This window comes from Phyllobates terribilis, unplaced genomic scaffold (assembly GCF_046119375.1).
Source record: "Phyllobates terribilis strain yellow unplaced genomic scaffold, ASM4611937v1 Scaffold_3__8_contigs__length_932513732, whole genome shotgun sequence".
Taxonomy (NCBI): Eukaryota; Metazoa; Chordata; class Amphibia; order Anura; family Dendrobatidae; genus Phyllobates; species Phyllobates terribilis.
In genome coordinates, this window is record NW_027362763.1 from 390,751,392 (window position 1) to 390,763,725 (window position 12,334).

The window sequence follows — 12,334 nt, forward strand, 5'->3', positions numbered from 1 at the left end:
GGTACATAGTAGTATCACATTCCCCCCTGTTACTGCTAGAAAGAAGAACAAGTCACTAGTGATGAGTGAACATGAACATGCTCGCCACATCACGGTGCTCGACAAGCTTGGGACTCGGAGAGTATTTCCGGGTTGCTTAGGCGGGAACTCGGGTCCCCTCCCTGCATGTTTGCACTCTTTAGAAAGCCAATGAACATGCAGGGATTGCCTGCCATGCACTGTAATGCCATAGCCATGTTTGTTGTGGGCAATACAGTGACTGGCTGGCCGCACAGCGTCATCAGCTCTATATAAGACCTGCCGCCGCCATGCTCGTCACAGTCTACTCCGGAACCAGGCAGAGTAGGGAAAGCTACTGCTGAATCAGGGAGAGATTTGCTTCTTCATAGCTAGTATAGGCATTCCACAACATACAGTACAGACCAAAAGTTTGGACACACCTTCTCATTTAAAGATTTTTCTGTATTTTCATGACTATGAAAATTGTACATTCACACTGAAGGCATCACAACTAGTGTTGAGCCACCCCCGTAGTGTTCGAGTTCGGTTCGGTTTGTCGAACACCCGTGTGTTCGTCGAACTGTTCGTCGAACTGTTCGTCGAACACCTTCGAACACCGTTAAAACCAATGGCAGGCAAACAAAAACACATAGAAACACATAGAAAACACCTTCAAAGGTGTCCAAAAGCTGACAAACTGCTCTGAAGACACAACTAACACATGGAAAAGTGACAAGTACATATAGTCATGCGAAAAGAAAAGAGGTGGAGGAGTAAAAGGAGGGGGAGACACAGATATAGGCATGTCATGCCCTTCTAAAATCCAAAAAGTGAGAAGCCGACACGTTCAGTCCGCTCCTGCCCGTGCCACCTCCGTGTCGCCGGGTTTGTGCCAGAGCCGCGGTGAACCCTGACGGCCAGCCCCCCTCTCCCAATACTGGTGCCTGTCCGCTGGTGGGTCGAGCGAGCCCCCCTGTGGTGGAGGCAGCTCTAAGCTTTTTAATTTAAATTGTCTCTCTAATTTGAATGAATACACTTTAAATCCATCTACAAGGATCTATTGGAGGGCAAGTCTCATGCCAGCAGCCGCGTAATTCCAGCTCCAGTAGCGTCCACTAAAGCTGCTGCAGTTAAAAAGCTTTTATAAGGATCGAGCTCGGCTGTCCACCGCAAGGCATCCTACTGCCAGTCCCAGCCCCTATGCCTTGGGGTGCCTCCTGATGCTCTTCACTGAGTATCCCGTGGTCCCGAAGCATTTCCTTTGAAAAAATTAAGTGTCAAAACTACAGGTGGTGTAGCTTGCTTAACAGCCGGGATAATCCGCTGACTAGCAGACACTGCTACTAGGCACAAATTATTTCCTGGGCTAGATGCAGTTAAAAATTTGTAATTAGATACTCTCGTTGGATGCTGAGAAAGCATTCCATAGAGTCTCCTGGCACGCCATATATGATTCTCTTAAAAAGCTTGGGGTAGGGGTCTAGGGGACCCTTTTATAGCCAAAATCACGGCCCTGTATCGCAATACGTCACCTAGGCTGAAGATAAATGGAACTGTATAACCCTGAGGGCTCGGTTGCTACAGAAGTATTGCACCTCACCCAGAGGTGTGATATCTCACTCTCAGGTAAGGATGGAGTGTGGATCAGGGCCCGACACCTGCATGCATTACACCACATTGCCATGGGGCAGGGCGACCAATATGCCCCTGAGATGGGCACGACAGTCCCTGTCCCTGACTGGAGTGGGGGGAGGGAACACTGAGGAAGGGGAACCCTGTAGTGCAGGAGCAGGGAGGAAGCAGTTCCTGGGTGCATTGAGAAGGGAGTATAAAAGGTGGGCACCATCTTAGTTCAGTGCAGAGAAGTCTGAGCAGAAGTGGCAGGGAGCAGGGGCTCTGCATGAGCTCTGCTCCGGAGGCGGGCCTAGTAACAGAGGCCCAGGCCTGGAAGAGGGAGAAGGAAGGAAGAGGAGCGGAGAAGGCTCCAGGAACGAGGAATGAAGGGATCCCAGGGGTGCAGACGGGTGAGTCGCCACCGCACGCCCGAATCCACCTGCGTGGAGGGGTCAGGCCAAAGGGGGAGACCGGTCCCCGAAACTAGTGGAGGCAGGAAATGACCCTCAGCTAGAAACAGGAGGCTGTGACATTTCATGTGGCGCAGCCCCTCGCTACACCCGCTAGGAAGGCACCACATAGGGTCAGGGAAACTGGCGCCAAGTTTACCAAGAGGAGGCCCGAGGCAGCCGGACAGAAGGGTTGGTAAGAAAGGCCAGACAAAGGACACACAAAGGGGGTCCTGTGAAGCGCTCCAAAGTTATCTGGGAGTTGTCTGAGCCCCTCACCTGGTGAGCACAGTACGACGTGGGCAGCCGTTACCTGCAGACGTGGTCTGGATAATAAGAACTGTGAGTAAAGGCCCTGGACTGCATCACTGACTCCGTGTCGTTACTGCTGCTGCCCTGCACCATCACCCCCATCCTCCGCATACACTGCCCTGAGGCTATACTCCTCCCGTGGGGAGTTATGCTACGCTCTGCTGCACCCACAACACCAGCCTCAGCGGTCTGCCCTGGAGCGGCGGTTCACTCTGACCGCAATCCACGGGTGGCGTAGTCGGACATTTAAACATCAAAACCACATAAATAGTTCCGCCACTGGTTTGACCGCCCTGAGCCACGGAACCGGGTCGCCGCCACGGAGACTACAACCACCAGCATCCACCAAAAAGGGTCCGGCTCCGGGTGTCCCAAGGCCCAGGGGGCGCGTCAGAACATTTTCATCACCTTTCACAATCACCAATGGGACAAGGCAGGGATGTTCTCTGTCCCCTCTCTTATACATCCTAGTGACGGAGCACCTGCTCTCATCAATTCGCCATAACCCCAATATTAGGTGGATTGAGGTGGGAGGCACCGAGTACAAGTGCTCTCTATTTGCTGATGATGTCCTAGTATATATCACTCAATCACATATATCCATCCATGCTGTTATGGCTGAAATAGATCACTTTGTTACATGGTCAAATTTTAAAATCAATGCAGCGAAGTCTGAGGTCCTCGATGTCTCCCTCCCCAAATCCATATAGGATTCCATCCAGTCCAACTTTCCCTTTGCCTGGCCCTCACAGGGTATCAAATACTTAGGAATTCCTATTCATAGAGACCTCTCCCATCTATGTTATCTTAATTTTGGGCCCTTTATTGAACAACTCCATACAGACCACGGTTGGCAAGTTAGATTCACTACGTGAACCACTGGTGTTTTGTGGAAAAGCACATGTACACTGTGTTCCAAATTATTATGCAAAAAGTGTTTAGGAGTGATAAGGGAAGAATTTGTTTGTTTGTCAGTTAAACTCATTGATGGTGATGTGTGTCAGGGCTCTTTATATCACTGTAAGCAATTGCAGACAATTGCAGACACCTGTGCTAATTAGTTTGGCAGGTGTGTCCAATGAAAGGCAAGACTACTTAAGAAGGCTGTCTCACATTATTAAGCAGCCTACATTTTGTGCCAAAATGGGAAAGAAAAAGGATGTGTCGGCTGCTGAGAAGCAACAAATTGTGGAGTGTTTAGGTCAAGGCATGACTACAATCAACATTGTGCGATGATCAGGATGAAGTGTCTTGGCAATCAAGAAGTATGTAGCTGATTCACAGTACACACGTGTGCGTGCTGATAAGGGCAAATTGAGGACTCTTTCCTACAGGCAATTACGTCAGGTTAAAAGAGCAGCGGCAAAAAAGCCTTGTCATAGCAGCAGACAAGTTTTTGAAGCTGCTGGTGCCTCCAACGTCCCCCGAACAACAAGATGCAGGGTCCTTCAGAGGATTGCAGCTGTGCATACGCCATCCTGTCGACCTCCTCTATCCACTTCACACAAGCAGAAACGGCTCCAGTGGGCCAAACATTACATGAAGACTGATTTCAAAACTGTTTTGTTCACGGATGAGTGCCGTGCAGCGCTCGATGGTCCAGATGGATGGAGCGGAGGATGGCTGGTTGATGGACACCCCACGCAAACACGGCTACAGCGCCAACAAGGAGGAGGTGGAGTAATGTTTTGGGCTGGAATCATGGGGAGAGAGATTGTCGGCCCCTTTAGGATCCCTGAAGGCGCTAAAGATGAACTCCATAATGTATGTGGATTTTCTCAAACAGCACTTCCTGCCATGGTTCAAGAAGAAGAACCGTGTATTTCACAGCAAGATCATTTTTCTGCATGATAATGCACCATCTCATGCTGCACATAAAACATCTGCATCTCTGGCTGATATGGGCATAAAAGGGGACAAACTTATGGTGTGACCCCCATGCTCCCCTGACCTCTACCCCATTCAGAACCTCTGGAGCATCATCAAAAGGAGTGTCTATGATGGCGGGAGGCAGTTAACATCTAAGCAACAGCTCTGGGAGGGTATTCTGTCCTCATGCAAAACAATTGAAGCAGAAACCATCCAAAACCTGACAAATTCAATGGACGAGAGAGTTCAGAAGCTCCTTTCGAACAAGGGGTCCTATGTGAAAATGTAACATCACCTAGAATAAAGTTTTGAGTTGAAAACTGTTTGATTTCAGTTTCTAATAACCTGCTAATGCTTATAATTTCAAAAATGACCATTTTTTTTGGTCTTTATTAAAATGAAAAGGTTGATCGAAAAGTTTGGGGGATCTAAGAGTGTGGCAACCCAGTAGTCATGATTACTTCGAATTCTGACAATATGAGGGTCATGTTGCAGGTAGTGCAGCAAGAAGGCACTTATGTGTCTTGCGCATCTCGGAGCCCCAAAATTATTTTCCGGGCTAGATGCAGCTAAAAATTATTACTAATTTTAAATCTGGTGGAGCTTAGAATAGATGGCCTAATAGGATCAGTGCTGCACACTGCTACAAAGCCCAAATTATTTTCCAGCCAAGATACAGATAAACATGATTAGTAATTTTAAATCTGGTGGAGCTTATTATAGATGGCCTAATAGAATCAGTGCTGCACACTGCTACAAAGCCCAAATTATTTTCCAGCCAAGATACAGATAAACATGATTAGTAATTTGAAAGCTTAAAACGGTTGGTAGGGTGATTTTAACCAATCATCCATCTTTTACTCTCCCCAGGATGACACAGGGGTAGAAAAGTCGTTTCGGATCCATGATTTGTTCATCTTTATGAACGTGAGTCTGTCTACATTATCAGTGGAGAGCCGCGTGCGCTTATCTGTCAGCACACCACCAGCAGCGCTGAACACACGTTCAGACAGAACGCTGGCTGCGGGGCATGACAAGATCTCCAAGGCGTAAGTGGCTAGCTCCGGCCATTTATCCAGATTGGAAGCCCAAAAAGAGCAAGGGTCCAGTGACACAGTCATGGCTTCAATGTTTACTTGGAGATACTCCTGTACCATCGTCTCTAGGCGTTGACTATGTGTCAGACTTCTTGTCTCCTGTGGCCTTGCAAAGGATGGGCTAAAAAAGTGGTGAAATGATTGCGCAAAATTGATGTTACCAGCAGATACTGTGGTTCTGTTATGGTTTGAGTGCTGAACACTTGACGGTCCCACGGTTGGCAAGTTGGAACTGTGAGATTCACTACGTGCACCACTGGTGTTTTGTGGAAAAGCACATGTAAGATTCTGCAACAGTCTCTGCTGATACTCCTGCATGCGTGCATCCCTTTCTATGGCATGAATAATTTCTGCAAATTTACTTTTGTACCGGGGATCTAACAGTGTGGCAACCCAGTAGTCAGGATTATTTCTAATTCTCACAATTCGAGGGTCATGTTGCAGGTAGTGCAGCAAGAAGGCACTCATGTGTGTTGCGCATCCAGGAGCACCAAGTCCCTGTTGTGTTGGTGGCGAGGTAACAATCATGCTTCCTTCCTCTGTCCTCTCCCCCCAACCTCGCACAACAGAAATGTGATCAAGGTCTCCCTCATCTGATGAGTCTTCCATCAGTTCGTCCTCCACTTCTTCCTGGGCTCCTGCACCTTCCTCACTAGTTTGGCTGCTACCATGCGCCCTGGTAAAACCATCTCCCCCACCCTCACATGCCTGCCGCCTTGGTGCTGCCGACCGTCTGGACCTTGCAGATGTTAGCCCTTCCGCATACAACTCCTCCTCCTCTACTTCCTCCACCTCCTCTTGTGCCACCACCTGACTCCGAATTCTGTTTAACATGTGCTCCAGCATGTAAATCACCGGAATAGTCATGCTGATAATGGCATCATCAGCACTAAACATCTTCGTCGCCATTTCAAAACTGTGCAGAAGGGTGCATAGGTCCCTGATCTGAGACCACTCCTCCAGCGTGATTTGCCCCACGTCTGGATCTCGTTGGCCCAGGCTATACGTCAGAACGTATTGCACCAGGGCTTGTCGGTGCTGCCACAGTCGCTGCAACATGTGCAGAGTTGAATTCCACCGGGTAGGCACATCGCATTTTAGCCGGTGAAGTGGCAGGCCCAACGACTTCTGTAGAGATGTAAGTCGCTGAGCTGCGGGATGCGAACGGCGGAAGTGAGCACACAGCGACCGTGCCCTCTGCAGAAGGCCATCTAGTCTGGGATAGTGGGCTAAAAGGGCCGCACCCAGGTTTGCAGCATTGTCGCACACGGCCTTCCCTGGTTTCAGGTCCAGTGGAGACAACCATTCATGAAATTGGTTCTCCAGAGCTGACCACAACTCCTCATCTGTGTGACTCACATTTCCCAGACATTTCAAAGTAAAAACCGCCTGATGACGTTGAGCCCTACTGCCAGCATAGTAAGGAGGTGTGCAGGATCCCTTCTGCGCAGTTAGAAAGCTTGTGGCATGACCAGACAGGCTTTGGGTGCAGGTTTAAGACCGAGAGGAGGTTGAGGAGGCAGAAGCAGTGGAGGAACTTTGACATAAAGAGGATTGACGCACAACTCGTGGGGACGGCAAGACTTGGACAGCAGCCCCTTGTCCTGCTGTCACCATAGTTACCCAGTGCCCAGTCAGCGACATGTAACGCCCCTGTCCATGCCTACTCGTCCAAGTGTCTGTGGTGAAATGCACCCTGTCACACACAGAGTTTCTCAAAGAAGCGGTGATGTTGTGTGCGACATGCTGGTGGAGCGCAGGCACACCTTTCTTTGAGAAGTAGTGCCGACTGGGCATCTGGTACTGGGGCACTGCGACGGACATAAGGTCTCGAAAATCCTCTGTGTCCACCAGGCGGAAAGGCAGCATTTCTGTAGCCAAGAGCTTGCAGATGGTGAAATTCAACCTCTTAGCTTTCTCATGGCTAGGAGGAAATGGTCTTTTACTTGTCCACATCTGAGGGACCGAGGGCTGGCTATTGTGCTTAGACGGGGTTGATAAGGGTGTCCCCGGCAAACTGCCGGTCGGTGAGGAAGATGCAGGCGGACATGTTAGGTTGCCTTGATCCAAAGGTGGTGCTATCGATGTCGGACAGCGCTCAACACCAGCTGGTGTTACCACCTCCAAAGAAAATGATGACCTGCCAATCACGCTGGCTGTTGCGGGTAAAGAGGTGGCAGGTCTGCGCCCCAAAACAGGTGTGACTGCTGTCCCCCCAGTCACAGAGGATGAAGAGGCCGCGGATGCACAAGATATGGCAGACGGTGGTTGGCCCGGCCGGCTAGGCCGCATTGTAGCACACTGAGCTTCCCACTGCAACTTATGCTTCATGTCCATGTGCCGGTTCATGCATGAAGTACTCAAACTATGTATTTTTTGGCCTCTACTTAGCTTTTGCTGACAAATGTTACAGATAACACGAGTTGGGTCATCTTTATCGATCTGAAAAAATGCCCAGGCTATGCAAGGCTTAGCACCCATGCGACCTGAAGAGCCACCACGACTTGTGGTGAGAGGCAGAGTTGTGTTTGAGGATGCAGTTGTTGACGTGCTTCCAGTACTACGTCTCTGTCCAGGAAGGTGCAACCTGACCTCGTCGTCACTAGCATCTTCCTCCACCTCCTCTGCTGACCTCATCTCTTGGCTGACTGTGGGTTGACAGTAAGTGGGATCTCCAACCTCATCATCATCACCCTGTGCGTTATCACACCCGTCGTCCTCAGAGCCAACCTGTTCCTGCCCTGACAAAAAACTAAAGTTGTCGCTCCAATCAGGTATTTGAGTCTCATCATCGTCTTCCTCATTGTCTCCACCAACAGGAGTTACAGTTTGAGAATGAGGGTCTACATTATGGTCAGAACCTTCTGCGTCTGGTCCTGGATCCGACTCATAAAGATTCTGGGCATCAGTGCAGATCATTTCCTCGTCTGGATTCACAGAAGCGCTGGAGTCGACCTCTGATTCCCAGGCTATAGTATGAGTAAACAGCTCTGCAGACTCAACCATCTGTTCTACCTCATACTCAGACGGGCAGCTGGAGATTTGGGAGCTGTGAGGAAGCAAGTGCGATTGGGGTGACACCTTTGAGGACTGGAGTATTTGTGATGTTGAAGTTGATGTGGAGGAGAGCCCACTTAAAGGAGCACTTGATATCCGTTGAAGCACCTGCTGTTTTTGTGCCTCATCTGGAATTTGTAGCGATTGGCGTGGCCATAAGAAAGGGATCTTATCACATTGTCCGCTAAAAGAAGTAGACATTTTAGTTTGGCTGGAAGATGGTCTTTCTTCTGCAGATATTACTGTTGCTTTAACACCTACCCCACGGACACAACCTTTTTTCCCCTTCCCAACACGCCTATTCCCCTTTCCACCAGCAGCAGGCCTTTTTCCACTCATTTTGGTGGTTAACTAATTCACAACTCTGGAGTTGTTTGCACAAAAAAACAATGGATGGGAACCGAGCAGAGCTGAGTGGCCAAACTGTGGTATTAGGCCAAAACTATTGGCTGGGTTAGATGCAGAAAAAAATTATATTCAATTTGCAACCTGATGGAGGTCAGTATAGATGGACTAATAGAACAAGTCCCACACACAGCTAGAAGCCCAAATATTTTTTCATAGGTAGATGCAGAAAAAAATATATTCAGTTTGCAACCTGATGGAGGTCAGTATAGATGGACTAATAGAGAAAGTCCCACACACTGCTAGAAGGCCAAATATTTTTTCAGAGCTAGATGCAGACAAAAAATTATTTTGAATTTGCAACCTGATGGAGGTCAGTATAGGTGGACTAATAGAACAAGTCCCACACACTGCTAGAAGGCCAAATATTTTTTCAGAGCTAGATGCAGAAAAAAATTATATTCAGTTTGCAACCTGATGGAGGTCAGTATAGATGGACTAATAGAGAAAGTCCCACACACTGCTAGAAGGCCAAATATTTTTTCAGAGCTAGATGCAGAAAAAAATTATATTCAGTTTGCAACCTGATGGAGGTCAGTATAGATGGACTAATAGAGAAAGTCCCACACACTGCTAGAAGGCCAAATATTTTTTCAGAGCTAGATGCAGAAAAAAATTATATTCAGTTTGCAACCTGATGGAGGTCTGTATAGATGGATTAATAGAACAAGTCCCACACACAGCTAGAAGCCCAATATTTTTTCAGAGGTAGATGCAGAAAAAAATATATTCAGTTTGCAACCTGATGGAGGTCAGTATAGATGGACTAATACAACAAGTCCCACACACAGCTAGAAGCCCAATATTTTTTCAGAGCTAGATGCAGAAAAAAATTATATTCAATTTGCAACCTGATGGAGGTCAGTATAGATGGAGTAATAGAACAAGTCCCACACACAGCTAGAAGCCCAAATATTTTTTCAGAGCTAGATGCAGATAAAAATTATTTTTAATTTGCAACCTGATGGAGGTCAGTATAGATGGACTAATAGAGAAAGTCCCACACACTGCTAGAAGGCCAAATATTTTTTCAGAGCTAGATGCAGAAAAAAATATATTCAGTTTGCAACCTGATGGAGGTCAGTATAGATGGACTAATAGAGAAAGTCCCACACACTGCTAGAAGGCCAAATATTTTTTCAGAGCTAGATGCAGACAAAAAATTATTTTGAATTTGCAACCTGATGGAGGTCAGTATAGGTGGACTAATAGAACAAGTCCCACACACTGCTAGAAGGCCAAATATTTTTTCAGAGCTAGATGCAGAAAAAAATTATATTCAGTTTGCAACCTGATGGAGGTCAGTATAGATGGACTAATAGAGAAAGTCCCACACACTGCTAGAAGGCCAAATATTTTTTCAGAGCTAGATGCAGAAAAAAATTATATTCAGTTTGCAATCTGATGGAGGTCAGTATAGATGGACTAATAGAGAAAGTCCCACACACTGCTAGAAGGCCAAATATTTTTTCAGAGCTAGATGCAGAAAAAAATTATATTCAGTTTGCAACCTGATGGAGGTCTGTATAGATGGATTAATAGAACAAGTCCCACACACAGCTAGAAGCCCAATATTTTTTCAGAGGTAGATGCAGAAAAAAATATATTCAGTTTGCAACCTGATGGAGGTCAGTATAGATGGACTAATACAACAAGTCCCACACACAGCTAGAAGCCCAATATTTTTTCAGAGCTAGATGCAGAAAAAAATTATATTCAATTTGCAACCTGATGGAGGTCAGTATAGATGGAGTAATAGAACAAGTCCCACACACAGCTAGAAGCCCAAATATTTTTTCAGAGCTAGATGCAGATAAAAATTATTTTTAATTTGCAACCTGATGGAGGTCAGCATAGATGGACTAATAGAGAAAGTCCCACACACTGCTAGAAGGCCAAATATTTTTTCAGAGCTAGATGCAGAAAAACATATATTCAGTTTGCAACCTGATGGAGGTCAGTATAGATGGACTAATAGAGAAAGTCCCACACACTGCTAGAAGGCCAAATATTTTTTCAGAGCTAGATGCAGAAAAACATATATTCAGTTTGCAACCTGATGGAGGTCAGTATAGATGGACTAATAGAGAAAGTCCCACACACTGCTAGAAGGCCAAATATTTTTTCAGAGCTAGATGCAGAAAAAAATTATATTCAGTTTGCAACCTGATGGAGGTCAGTATAGATGGACTAATAGAGAAAGTCCCACACACTGCTAGAAGGCCAAATATTTTTTCAGAGCTAGATGCAGAAAAAAATTATATTCAGTTTGCAACCTGATGGAGGTCAGTATAGATGGACTAATAGAGAAAGTCCCACACACTGCTAGAAGGCCAAATATTTTTTCAGAGCTAGATGCAGAAAAAAATTATATTCAGTTTGCAACCTGATGGAGGTCTGTATAGGTGGATTAATAGAACAAGTCCCACACACAGCTAGAAGCCCAATATTTTTTCAGAGGTAGATGCAGAAAAAAATATATTCAGTTTGCAACCTGATGGAGGTCAGTATAGATGGACTAATACAACAAGTCCCACACACAGCTAGAAGCCCAATATTTTTTCAGAGCTAGATGCAGAAAAAAATTATATTCAATTTGCAACCTGATGGAGGTCAGTATAGATGCAGTAATAGAACAAGTCCCACACAGAGCTAGAAGCCCAAATATTTTTTCAGAGCTAGATGCAGATAAAAATTATTTTTAATTTGCAACCTGATGGAGGTCAGTATAGATGGATTAATAGAATAAGTCCCACACACAGCTAGAAGCCCAATATTTTTTCAGAGGTAGATGCAGAAAAAAATATATTCAGTTTGCAACCTGATGGAGGTCTGTATACAGGGATTAATAGAACAAATCCCACACACAGCTACAAGCCGAATATTTTTTCAGAGGTAGATGCAGAAAAAAATATATTCAGTTTGCAACCTGATGGAGGTCAGTATAGATTGACTAATACAACAAGTCCCACACACAGCTAGAAGCCCAATATTTTTTCAGAGCTAGATGCAGAAAAAAATTATATTCAATTTGCAACCTGATGGAGATCAGTATAGATGGAGTAATAGAACAAGTCCCACACACAGCTAGAAGCACAAATATTTTTTCAGAGCTAGATGCAGATAAAAATTATTTTTAATTTGCAACCTGATGGAGGTCAGTATAGATGGACTAATAGAGAAAGCCCCACACACTGCTAGAAGGCCAAATATTTTTTTAAAGCTAGATGCAGACAAAAAATTAATTTGAATTTGCAGCGTGATGGAGGTCAGTATAGATGGACTAATAGAACAAGTCCCACACACAGCTAGAAGCCCAAATATTTTTTCTGAGGTAGATGCAGATAAAAATTATTTTTAATTTGCAACCTGATGGAGGTCAGTATAGATGGACTAATAGAGAAAGTCCCACACACTGCTAGAAGGCCAAATATTTTTTCAGAGCTAGATGCAGAAAAAAATTATATTCAGTTTGCAACCTGATGGAGGTCTGTATAGATGGATTAATAGAACAAGTCCCACACACAGCTA

The 12,334-nt window shown here is 45.8% G+C and overlaps 1 protein-coding gene across 6 annotated transcripts in view; it reads left to right on the top strand.

Annotated features, from left to right (window-relative positions):
- ADGRB3 (adhesion G protein-coupled receptor B3) overlaps positions 1 to 12,334 on the top strand; it is a 1,321,417-nt gene that overhangs the window by 1,035,480 nt on the left and 273,603 nt on the right. The window lies entirely within an intron of this gene.